We start from the raw sequence: 12,500 nt of genomic DNA, 5'->3' as shown, positions 1-12,500 counted from the left end.
ACCGAACGGCAACAAACCGAGGGACAGGGCTTTTCGCAAGGACCTTTACCACGAGGGAAGCGTAGGCAACTCGAAGGCGAGTCGAAGACAACCTTAAGGCATTTACCCGAGGGACATGGAGGAATGCACCAGTGGAGTTCGCTGCACAGGCAGGGATTCGTCCAACTCGCACAAACCGAACACAACTCACGCGCCACGACGTACACTATGCACCAGCCCCCCAAAACGAATCACCCCCCGAAGGACCAAGAAGCCCGACGAACGCGCGAAAACATTTAGGGAGGCCGAGCAAGCACCGGTTAGCGCGAACGCAAATAACAAGCGCAACAGGCAACTTTCGAGGGACATACTTTTCGCAACAAGCTTCCACTAGGAAAGCACAGGCAACTCGTTCGAACGTCAAAGCCAACCAAATGGCAATTACCCGAGGGACATGCTTTTCGCAAGGCACCTTCCACTAGGGAAGCGCAGACAACCCGAAGGCGAGTCGAAGACAACCTAAAGGCGATCACCCGAGGGACATGGAGGAATGCACCAGTGGAGTTCGCTGCACAGGCAGGGATCCGTCCAACTCGCACAAACCGAACACAACTCACGCGCCACGACGTACACTGTGCACCAGCCCCCCAAAACGAATCACCCCCCGAAGGACTAAGAAGCCCGACGAACGCGCGAAAACATTTAGAGAGGCCGAGCAAGCACCGGTTAGCGCGAATGCAAGTAACAAGCGCAACAGGCAACTTTCGAGGGACATACTTTTCGCAACAAGCTTCCACTAGGAAAGCATAGGCAACTCGTTCGAACGTCAAAGCCAACCAAATGGCAATTACCCGAGGGACACGCTTTTCGCAAGGCACCTTCCACTAGGGAAGCGCAGGCAACCCGAAGGCGAGTCGAAGACAACCCGAGGGACATGGAGGAATGCACCAGTGGAGTTCGCTGCACAGGCAGGGATCCGTCCAACTCGCACAAACCGAACACAACTCACGCGCCACGACGTACACTGTGCACCAGCCCCCCAAAACGAATCACCCCCCGAAGGACTAAGAAGCCCGACGAACGCGCGAAAACATTTAGAGAGGCCGAGCAAGCACCGGTTAGCGCGAATGCGAATAACAAACGCAACAGGCAACTTTCGAGGGACATACTTTTCGCAACAAGCTTCCACTAGGAAAGCATAGGCAACTCGTTCGAACGTCAAAGCCAACCAAATGGCAATTACCCGAGGGACACGCTTTTCGCAAGGCACCTTCCACTAGGGAAGCGCAAGCAACCCGAAGGTGAGTCGAAGACAACCCGAGGGACATGGAGGAATGCACCAGTGGAGTTCGCTGCACAGGCAGGGATCCGTCCAACTCGCACAAACCGAACACAACTCACGCGCCACGACGTACACTGTGCACCAGCCCCCCAAAACGAATCACCCCCCGAAGGACCAAGAAGCCCGACGAACGCGCGAAAACATTTAGAGAGGCCGAGCAAGCACCGGTTAGCGCGAATGCAAACAACAAACGCAACAGGCAACTTTCGAGGGACATACTTCTCGCAACAAGCTTCCACAAGGAAAGCACAGGCAACTCGTTCGCACGCCAAAGCCAACCAAATGGCAATTTAACCGAGGGACATGCATTTCGCAAGGCAACTTGTACAATTACCCGAGGGACATGGCATGCTTGCCAAGGCCGTGGCTTGGCATGCTTGCCAAGGCCGTGGCATGACATGCTGCTGGCCAAGGCCGGGCATGCCATGCTGCTGGACAAGGCCGTGGCAAGGCATGCTGATGGCCGAGGCCGTGGCAAGGCATGCTGATGGCCGAGGCCGTGGCGTGGCATGCCATGCTGCTGGACGAGGCCGTGGCAAGGCATGCTGCTGGCCAAGGCATTGGCATGGCATGCTGCTGCTGACCAAGGCTTGGGCTTGCCATGCTGCTGGCAAAGGCCGCGGCATGGCATGCTGCCGGCCAAGGCCGCGGCATGGCATGCTGCCGGCCAAGGCCGCGGCATGCCATGTTGCTGGCCAAGGCCGTGGCATGGCATGCTGCTGGCCAAGGCCGTGGCATGACATGCTGGCCAAGGCCGTGGCATGGCAAGCTGCTGGCCAAGGTCGTGGCATGGCAAGCTGCTGGCCAAGGCCGGGGCATAGCACGCTGCTGGCCATGGCCGTGGCATGACAAGCTTGCCAAGGCCGGGGCATGGCGTGCTGCTGGCCAAGGCTGTGGCATGGCATGCTGCTGGCCAAGGCCATGGCATGGCATGCTGCTGGCCAAGGCCGTGGCATGGCATGCTGCTGGCCAAGGCCGTGGCATGGCATGCTGCTGGCCAAGGCCGTGGCATGACATGCTTGCCAAGGCCAAGGCATGGCATGCTGCTGGCCAAGGCTTTGGCATGCCATGTTGCTGGCCAAGGCTGTGGCATGGCATGCTGCTGGCCAAGGCTGTGGCATGGCATGCTGCTGGCCAAGGCCGTGGCATGGCATGCTGCTGGCCAAGGCCGGGGCATGGCATGCTGCTGGCCAAGGCCGTGGCATGGCATGCTGCTGGCCAAGGCCGTGGCATGACATGCTTGCCAAGGCCAAGGCATGGCATGCTGCTGGCCAAGGCTTTGGCATGCCATGTTGCTGGCCAAGGCTTTGGCATGCCATGTTGCTGGCCAAGGCTGTGGCATGGCATGCTGGCCTAGGCCAACGTGCCACCGCCACCGCCGCGGGCCGCCACTCGACGCATCCCGTGCTTGGCTATGTAGTTTCGATGCCACAAGCCAATGCCACAAGCCAAGCGATGGCATGTGCCAAGCGCCCGCCTAGGCATAGGCGTGGCCTGTGGCCTGGCCATGCTGGCCAGCCTTAAGGGAGGTGCCCCCCCCTTATAATAGCCTGTTAAGCCCTTTTCAATCTGGCAGGAGGAAACATCAAGCATGTTCGAGGAGTCATAATGGGGTTTTTTTAAAAAGTAATGGTTTTTTGCCAAAACTTTCAACATGAAAGTTGTATGAAATAATTTAATACACCATAAAAAAAATTATAAAAAAATATTTGGCCACCGGAATATTTTATTTTAATTTATTTCAATTTTAATACTTAAAAAATAATAAAAATTACTAAAAATACTCAAAAAATTCTAGAAAAATTCCAACAATTATAAGATGAGGCACTAGTAATTATAGTAATTTTTTTAACTATTTTTTTATTTTTAATTTATTTTATTATAATTTTTATGAGTAAATAAATAATTAAAAAGCCCGACGAACGTGCAAAAACTCTTAGAGAAACCCAGCAAGCATCGGATAGCTCGAATGCAAATAACAAACGCAACAGGCAACTTCCGAGGGACATACTTTTCCCAACAAGCTTCCACTGGGGAAAGCACTAGCAACGGGTTCGCAAGTCAAAGGCAACCAAACGGCTATTACCCGAGGGACAAGCATTTCGCAGGGCAACATATACGTAAGTCAAAGCCAAACCAAATGGCAATTACACGAGGGACAGGATTGCTTGCCAAGGGCGTGGCATGCGATGTTCTAGCCCAAGGCAAAGGCACGCCACGCTGCGGGACAAGGCCGTGGCAAGACATGCGGCTGGCCTTGGCCTTGGCATGGCATGCCGCCGGCTTTGGCTGGGCTGCGTTGGCCTTGCCATGGAATGTTGCTGGCTTCGGATGGGCTGCCTTGGCCTTGGCCTTGGCCGTGGCATGGCATGCTGCTGGCCTTGGCCTTGGCCTTGGCATGGCATGCTGGCGGCTTTGGCTGGGCTGCCTTGGCCGTGGCATGGCATGCTGCTGGCCTTGGCCTTGGCATGGCATGCTGCTGGCTTTGGCTGGGCTGCCTTGGCCGTGGCATGGCATGCTGCTGGCCTTGGCCTTGGCATGGCATGCTGCTGGCTTTGGCTGGGCTGCCTTGGCCGTGGCATGGCATGCTGCTGGCCTAGGCCTTGGCATGGCATGCTGCTGGCTTTGGCTGGGCTGCCTTGGCCGTGGCATGGCATGCTGCTGGCCTAGGCCTTGGCATGGCATGCTGCTGGCTTTGGCTGGCAGCCTTGGTCGTGGCATGGCATGCTGCTGGCCTTGGCCTTGGCATGGCATGCCGCCGGCTTTGGCTGGGCTGCGTTGGCCGTGGCATGGCATGCTGCTGGCCTTGGCCTTGGCATGGCATGCTGCTGGCTTTGGCTGGCCTGCCTTGGCCGTGGCATGGCATGCTGCTGGCCTAGGCCTTGGCATGGCATGCTGCTGGCTTTGGCTGGCCTGCCTTGGCCGTGGCATGGCATGCTGCTGGCCTAGGCCATGGCATGGCATGCTGCTGGCTTTGGCTGGGCTGCCTTGGCCGTGGCATGGCATGCTGCTGGCCTTGGCCTTGACATGGCATGCTGCTGGCTTTGGCAGGCCTGCCTTGGCCGTGGCATGGCATGCTGCTGGCCTAGGCCTTGGCATGGCATGCTGCTGGCTTTGGCTGGGCTGCCTTGGCCGTGGCATGGCATGCTGCTGGCCTTGGCCTTGGCATGGCATGCTGCTGGCTTTGGCTGGGCTGCCTTGGCCGTGGCATGGCATGCTGCTGGCCTAGGCCTTGGCATGGCATGCTGCTGGCTTTGGCTGGGCTGCCTTGGCCGTGGCATGGCATGCTGCTGGCCTAGGCCTTGGCATGGCATGCTGCTGGCTTTGGCTGGGCTGCCTTGGCCGTGGCATGGCATGTTGCTGGCCTTGGCCTTGGCATGGCATGCTGCTGGCTTTGGCAGGCCTGCCTTGGCCGTGGCATGGCATGCTGCTGGCCTAGGCCTTGGCATGGCATGCTGCTGGCTTTGGCTGGGCTGCCTTGGCCGTGGCATGGCATGCTGCTGGCCTTGGCCTTGGCATGGCATGTTGCTGGCTTTGGCTGGGCTGCCTTGGCCGTGGCATGGCATGCTGCTGGCCTAGGCCTTGGCATGGCATGCTGCTGGCTTTGGCTGGGCTGCCTTGGCCGTGGCATGGCATGCTGCTGGCCTTGGCCTTGGCATGGCATGCTGCTGGCTTTGGCTGGGCTGCCTTGGCCGTGGCATGGCATGCTGCTGGCCTAGGCCTTGGCATGGCATGCTGCTGGCTTTGGCTGGGCTGCCTTGGCCGTGGCATGGCATGCTGCTGGCCTTGGCCTTGGCATGGCATGCTGCTGGCTTTGGCTGGGCTGCCTTGGCCGTGGCATGGCATGCTGCTGGCCTAGGCCTTGGCATGGCATGCTGCTGGCTTTGGCTGGGCTGCCTTGGCCGTGGCATGGCATGCTGCTGGCCTTGGCCTTGGCATGGCATGCTGCTGGCTTTGGCTGGGCTGCCTTGGCCGTGGCATGGCATGCTGCTGGCCTAGGCCTTGGCATGGCATGCTGCTGGCTTTGGCAGGCCTGCCTTGGCCGTGGCATGGCATGCTGCTGGCCTTGGCCTTGGCATGGCATGCTGCTGGCTTTGGCAGGCCTGCCTTGGCCGTGGCATGGCATGCTGCTGGCCAAGGCCTTGGCCTGGCATGCTGCTGGCTTTGGCTGGGCTGCCTTGGCCGTGGCATGGCATGCTGCTGGCCTTGGCCTTGGCATGGCATGCTGCTGGCTTTGGCTGGCCTGCCTTGGCCGTGGCATGGCATGCTGCTGGCCTAGGCCTTGGCATGGCATGCTGCTGGCTTTGCCTGGGCTGCCTTGGCCGTGGCATGGCATGCTGCTGGCCTTGGCCTTGGCATGGCATGCTGCTGGCTTTGGCTGGCCTGCCTTGGCCGTGGCATGGCATTCTGCTGGCCTTGGCCTTGGCATGGCATGCTGCTGGCTTTGGCTGGGCTGCCTTGGCCGTGGCATGGCATGCTGCTGGCCTAGGCCTTGGCATGGCATGCTGCTGGCTTTGGCTGGGCTGCCTTGGCCGTGGCATGGCATGCTGCTGGCCTTGGCCTTGGCATGGCATGCTGCTGGCTTTGGCAGGCCTGCCTTGGCCGTGGCATGGCATGCTGCTGGCCTAGGCCTTGGCATGGCATGCTGCTGGCTTTGGCTGGGCTGCCTTGGCCGTGGCATGGCATGCTGCTGGCCTTGGCCTTGGTATGGCATGCTGCTGGCTTTGGCTGGGCTGCCTTGGCCGTGGCATGGCATGCTGCTGGCCTAGGCCTTGGCATGGCATGCTGCTGGCTTTGGCTGGGCTGCCTTGGCCGTGGCATGGCATGCTGCTGGCCTTGGCCTTGGCATGGCATGCTGCTGGCTTTGGCTGGGCTGCCTTGGCCGTGGCATGGCATGCTGCTGGCCTAGGCCTTGGCATGGCATGCTGCTGGCTTTGGCTGGGCTGCCTTGGCCGTGGCATGGCATGCTGCTGGCCTTGGCCTTGGCATGGCATGCTGCTGGCTTTGGCTGGCCTGCCTTGGCCGTGGCATGGCATGCTGCTGGCCTAGGCCTTGGCATGGCATGCTGCTGGCTTTGCCTGGGCTGCCTTGGCCGTGGCATGGCATGCTGCTGGCCTTGGCCTTGGCATGGCATGCTGCTGGCTTTGGCAGGCCTGCCTTGGCCGTGGCATGGCATGCTGCTGGCCAAGGCCTTGGCCTGGCATGCTGCTGGCTTTGGCTGGGCTGCCTTGGCCGTGGCATGGCATGCTGCTGGCCTTGGCCTTGGCATGGCATGCTGCTGGCTTTGGCTGGCCTGCCTTGGCCGTGGCATGGCATGCTGCTGGCCTAGGCCTTGGCATGGCATGCTGCTGGCTTTGCCTGGGCTGCCTTGGCCGTGGCATGGCATGCTGCTGGCCTTGGCCTTGGCATGGCATGCTGCTGGCTTTGGCAGGCCTGCCTTGGCCGTGGCATGGCATGCTGCTGGCCTAGGCCTTGGCATGGCATGCTGCTGGCTTTGGCTGGGCTGCCTTGGCCGTGGCATGGCATGCTGCTGGCCTTGGCCTTGGCATGGCATGCTGCTGGCTTTGGCTGGGCTGCCTTGGCCGTGGCATGGCATGCTGCTGGCCTTGGCCTTGGCATGGCAAGCTGCTGGCTTTGGCTGGGCTGCCTTGGCCGTGGCATGGCATGCTGCTGGCCTTGGCCTTGGCATGGCATGCTGCTGGCTTTGGCTGGCCTGCCTTGGCCGTGGCATGCCATGCTGCTGGCCATGGCCTTGGGGCTGGGCTGCCTTGGCTGCGGTTCTTATCACTAGACGTGCGTTGCGTGCGAAGGCGTGCAAAGGCGTGCGCGACCATGCGCGCAACACGCGCACCGTGGTCAAAAGACCACGCGCGCGGTATTCGCACAGGCCACGCTGCCCACGCCGCGGGCATGCCAGGCCAGGCTGCCCTGGCCGGCTGCATGCCAGGCCGCCCAGGCCGTGCGCATGCCATGCCGTGCTGCCCAGGCCAGCTGCATGCCAGGCCGCCCAGGCCGTGCGCATGCCATGCCGTGCTGCCCACGCCGCGGGCATGCCAGGCCGGCTGCATGCCAGGCCGCCCAGGCCGTGCGCATGCCATGCCGTGCTGCCCACGCCGCGGGCATGCCAGGCCGGCTGCATGCCAGGCCGCCCAGGCCGTGCGCATGCCATGCCGTGCTGCCCATGCCGCGCGCATGCCAGGCCGCCCACGCCCGCGCGGATGCCACGCCATGCTGCCCAAGGCCGCGCCCAGGCCGCGCAAGGCCGCGGCCAGGCCGCCCAAGGCCGCGCCCAGGCCGCGCAAGGCCGCGCCCAGGCCGCCCAAGGCCGCGCCCAGGCCGCGCAAGGCCGCCCAAGGCCGCGGTCCAGGCCGCCCAAGGCCGCGGCCGAGCCGCCCCAGGCCGCAGCCCAGGCCGCGGTCGAGCCGCAGTGCATGTAACCCAAGGCCGCAGCCCAGGCCGCGCCCAACATGGGGCGTACCTGCCACTGCCTTGCCCTGGGCAAGGGAGGTGCCCCCCCCTTATAATAGCCTGTTAAGCCCTTTTCAGTCTGGCAGGAGGAAACATCAAGCATGTTCGAGGAGTCATAATGGGGTTTTTTTAAAAAGTAATGGTTTTTTGCCAAAACTTTCAACATGAAAGTTGTAGGAAATAATTTAATACACCATAAAAAAAATTAAAAAAAATATTTTTTTACCGAAAATATTTTATTTTAATTTATTTCGATATTAATACTTAAAAAATAATAAAAATTAATAAAAATGGTCAAAAAATTATGGAAAAATTCCCATAATTAAAGGATGATTCACTAGTAATTATAGAAATTATTAAATTATTTTTTTCATTTTTTTTATTTTATTTTGATTTTTTTATGCCAAATAAGGGCTTTAAAAATTCGAAAAGCTCCAGAAAAATTGCAAAAAAATAGGGAATGACATTTAAAATTGATTGTAGTGCATTTTTAATTGTGTTTCACGGTTTGGGTAAGATTATAAAAGAATCATGTTCAAAAAGATCGATCGAGGCGGTGGCATGCCATGGCCTTGGCCTTGGCCATGCCTTGCACAGGGACTTGGCCTTGCCCTTGCCCACTGCCTTGGCCTTGGCCTTGGCCTTGGCTTTGGCCTTGGCCTTGGCCTTGGCATGGCATGGCATGCTCGCCGAGGCCGTGGCATGCCTTGCTGCTAGCCAAGGCCGTGGCGTGGCATGCTCGCCCAGCCCGTGGCACGCCATGTTGGCCCAAGGCATTGGCATGGCATGCCGGCCAAGGCATGCTGGCCAACGTTGCACAAGGCGGTGCCATGGCATGGCATGCTGACCAAGACCGTGCCATGGCATGCTGGGCGAGGCCGGGGCATGGCATGCTGGCCGAGGCCGTGGCTTGCCATGCCGCCACGGCCGTGGCATGCCGGGCAACGGACCGGCATGGCCCAGCCCGTGGCACGCCATGTTGGCCCAAGGCATTGGCATGGCATGCCGGCCAAGGCATGCTGGCCAACGCTGCGGCACGGCGTGCTGGACAAGGCGGTGCCATGGCATGGCATGCTGACCGAGGCCGTGGCATGGCATGTTGGGCGACGCCGTAGCAAGGCATGCGGGCCGAGGCCGTGGCATGGCATGTTTGCAACGCCGTGGCAAGACATGCGGGCCGTGGCATGGCATGGCATGCGGGCCGAGGCCGTGGCACGACATGTTGGCCAAGGCTAAGGCATGGCACGCCGGGCAACGCGGTGGCATGGCATGCCGGGCAACGCGGTGGCAAGGCATGCGGGCCGGGGCCGTGGCATGGCATGTTGTGCGACGCCGTAGCAAGGCATGCGGTCCGAGGCCGTGGCATGTCATGCGGGCCGAGGCCGTGGCATGGCATGCGGGCCGAGGCCGTGGCATGGCATGTTGGGCGACGCCGTAGCAAGGCATGCGGGCCGAGGCCGTGGCATGTCATGCGAGCCGAGGCCGTGGCATGGCATGCGGGCCGAGGCCGTGGCATGGCAAGTTGGGCGACGTCGTGGCAAGGCATGCGGGCCGAGGCCGTGGCATGTCATGCGGGCCGAGGCCGTGGCTTGGCATGCGGGCCGAGGCCGTGGCATGGAATGTTGGGCGACGCCGTAGCAAGGCATGCGGGCCGAGGCCGTGGCATGTCATGCGGGCCGAGGCCGTGGCATGGCATGCGGGCCGAGGCCGTGTCATGGCAAGTTTGGCCCAGGCCGTGGCTCGACATGTTGGCCAAGGCTAAGGCATGGCACGCCGGTCAACGCGGTGGCATGGCATGCTGGGCAACGCGGTGGCAAGGCATGCGGGCCGAGGCCGTGGCATGGCATGTTGGGCAACGCCGTAGCAAGGCATGCGGGCCGAGGCCGTGGCATGGCATGCGGGCCGTGGCCGTGGCATGGCATGTTGGGCGACGCCGTGGCATGGCATGCGGGCCGAGGCCGTGGCATGGCATGTTTGGCAACGCCATGGCAAGACATGCGGGCCGTGGCATGGCATGGCATGCGGGCCGAGGCCGTGGCATGGCATGCGGGCCGAGGCCGTGGCATGTCATGCGGGCCGAGGCCGTGGCATGTAATGCGGGCCGAGGCCGTGGCATGGCATGTTGGGCGACGCCGTACCAAGGCATGCGGGCCGAGGCCGTGGGATGGCATGCGGGCCGAGGCCGTGGCATGGCATGTTGGGCGACGCCGTAGCAAGGCATGCGGGCCGAGGCCGTGGCTCGACATGTTGGCCAAGGCTAAGGCATGGCACGCCGGGCAACGCGGTGGCATGGCATGCTGGGCAACGCGGTGGCAAGGCATGCGGGCCGAGGCCGTGGCATGGCATGTCGGGCAACGCCGTAGCAAGGCATGCGGGCCGAGGCCGTGGCATGGCATGCGGGCCGTGGCCGTGGCCGTGGCATGGCATGTTGGGCGACGCCGTGGCATGGCATGCGGGCCGAGGCCGTGGCATGGCATGTTTGGCAACGCCGTGGCAAGACATGCGGGCCGAGGCCGTGGCATGGCATGCGGGCCGAGGCCGTGGCATGCCATGTTGGGCAACGCCGTAGCAAGGCATGCGGGCCGAGGCCGTGGCATGGCATGCGGGCCGTGGCCGCGGCATGGCATGTTGGGCGACGCCGTGGCATGGCATGCGGGCCGAGGCCGTGGCATGGCATGTTTGGCAACGCCGTGGCAAGACATGCGGGCCGTGGCATGGCATGTTGGGCAACGCCGTGGCAAGGCATGCGGGCCGAGGCCGTGGCATGGCATGCGGGCCGAGGCCGTGGCATGGCATGCGGGCCGAGGCCGTGGCATGGCATGCGGGCCGAGGCCGTGGCATGGCATGCGGGCCGAGGCCGTGGCATGGCATGTTGGACGACGCCGTAGCAAGGCATGCGGGCCGGGGCCGTGGCATGGCATGTTTGGCAACGCCGTGGCATGACATGCGGGCCGTGGCATGGCATGGCATGCGGGCCGAGGCCGTGGCGTGGCATGTTGGGCCACGCCGTGGCAAGGCATGCGGGCCGAGGCCGTGGCATGGCATGCGGGCCGAGGCCGTGGCATGTCATGCGGGGCGAGGCCGTGGCATGGCATGCGGGGCGAGGCCGTGGCATGGCATGTTGGGCGACGCCGTAGCAAGGCATGCGGGCCGAGGCCGTGGCTCGACATGTTGGCCAAGGCTAAGGCATGGCACGCCGGCCAACGCGGTGGCATGGCATGCTGGGCAACGCGGTGGCAAGGCATGCGGGCCGAGGCCGTGGCATGGCATGTTGGGCAACGCCGTAGCAATGCATGCGGGCCGAGGCCGTGGCATGGCATGCGGGCCGTGGCCGGGGCATGGCATGTTGGGCGACGCCGTGGCATGGCATGCGGGCCGAGGCCGTGGCATGGCATGTTTGGCAACGCCGTGGCAAGACATGCGGGCCGTGGCATGGCATGGCATGCGGGCCGAGGCCGTGGCATGGCATGTTGGGCAACGCCGTGGCAAGGCATGCGGGCCGCTGCCGTGGCATGGCATGCGGGCCGAGGCCGTGGCATGGCATGTTGGGCGACGCCGTAGCAAGGCATGCAGGCCGAGGCCGTGCCTCGACATGTTGGCCAAGGCTAAGGCATGGCACGCCGGGCGACGCGGTGGCATGGCATGCTGGGCAACGCGGTGGCAAGGCATGCGGGCCGAGGCCGTGGCATGGCATGTTGGGCAACGCCGTAGCAAGGCATGCGGGCCGAGGCCGTGGCTCGACATGTTGGCCAAGGCTAAGGCATGGCAAGCCGGCCAACGCGGTGGCAATGCATGCTGCGCAACGCGGTGGCAAGGCATGCGGGCCGAGGCCGTGGCATGGCATGCGGGCCGTGGCCGTGGCATGGCATGTTGGGCGACGCCGTGGCATGGCATGCGGGCCGAGGCCGTGGCATGGCATGTTTGGCAACGCCGTGGCAACACATGCGGGCCGTGGCATGTCATGGCATGCGGGCCGAGGACGTGGCATGGCATGTTGGGCAACGCCGTGGCATGGCATGCGGGCCGAGGCCGTGGCATGTCATGCGGGCCGAGGCCGTGGCATGGCATGCGGGCCGAGGCCGTGGCATGGCATGCGGGCCGAGGCCGTGGCATGGCATGCGGGCCGAGGCCGTGGCATGGCATGCGGGCCGAGGCCGTGGCATGGCATGCGGGCCGAGGCCGTGGCATGGCATGTTGGGCGACGCCGTAGCAAGGCATGCGGGCCGAGGCCGTGGCATGGCATGTTGGGCGACGCCGTAGCATGGCATGCGGGCCGAGGCCGTGGCTCGACATGTTGGCCAAGGCTAAGGCATGGCACGACGGGCAACGCGGTGGCATGGCATGCTGGGCAACGCGGTGGCAAGGCATGCGGGCCGAGGCCGTGGCATGGCATGTTGGGCAACGCCGTAGCAAGGCATGCGGGCCGAGGCCGTGGCATGGCATGCGGGCCGTGGCCGTGGCATGGCATGTTGGGCGACGCCGTGGCATGGCATGCTGGTCGAGGCCGTGGCATGGCATGTTTGGCAACGCCGTGGCAAAAGACATGCGGGCCGTGGCATGGCATGGCATGCGGGCCGAGACCGTGGCGTGGCATGTTGGGCAACGCCGTGGCAAGGCATGCGGGCCGAGGCCGTGGCATGGCATGCGGGCCGAGGCCGTGGCATGTCATGCGGGCCGAGGCCGTGGCATGTCATGCGGGCCGAGGCCGTGG

The sequence above is a fragment of the Camellia sinensis genome, unplaced genomic scaffold, assembly GCF_055761805.1.
Source record: "Camellia sinensis isolate YWXY unplaced genomic scaffold, ASM5576180v1 Unanchor6, whole genome shotgun sequence".
Taxonomy (NCBI): Eukaryota; Viridiplantae; Streptophyta; class Magnoliopsida; order Ericales; family Theaceae; genus Camellia; species Camellia sinensis.
Note: the sequence above shows the minus strand (reverse complement) of the source record.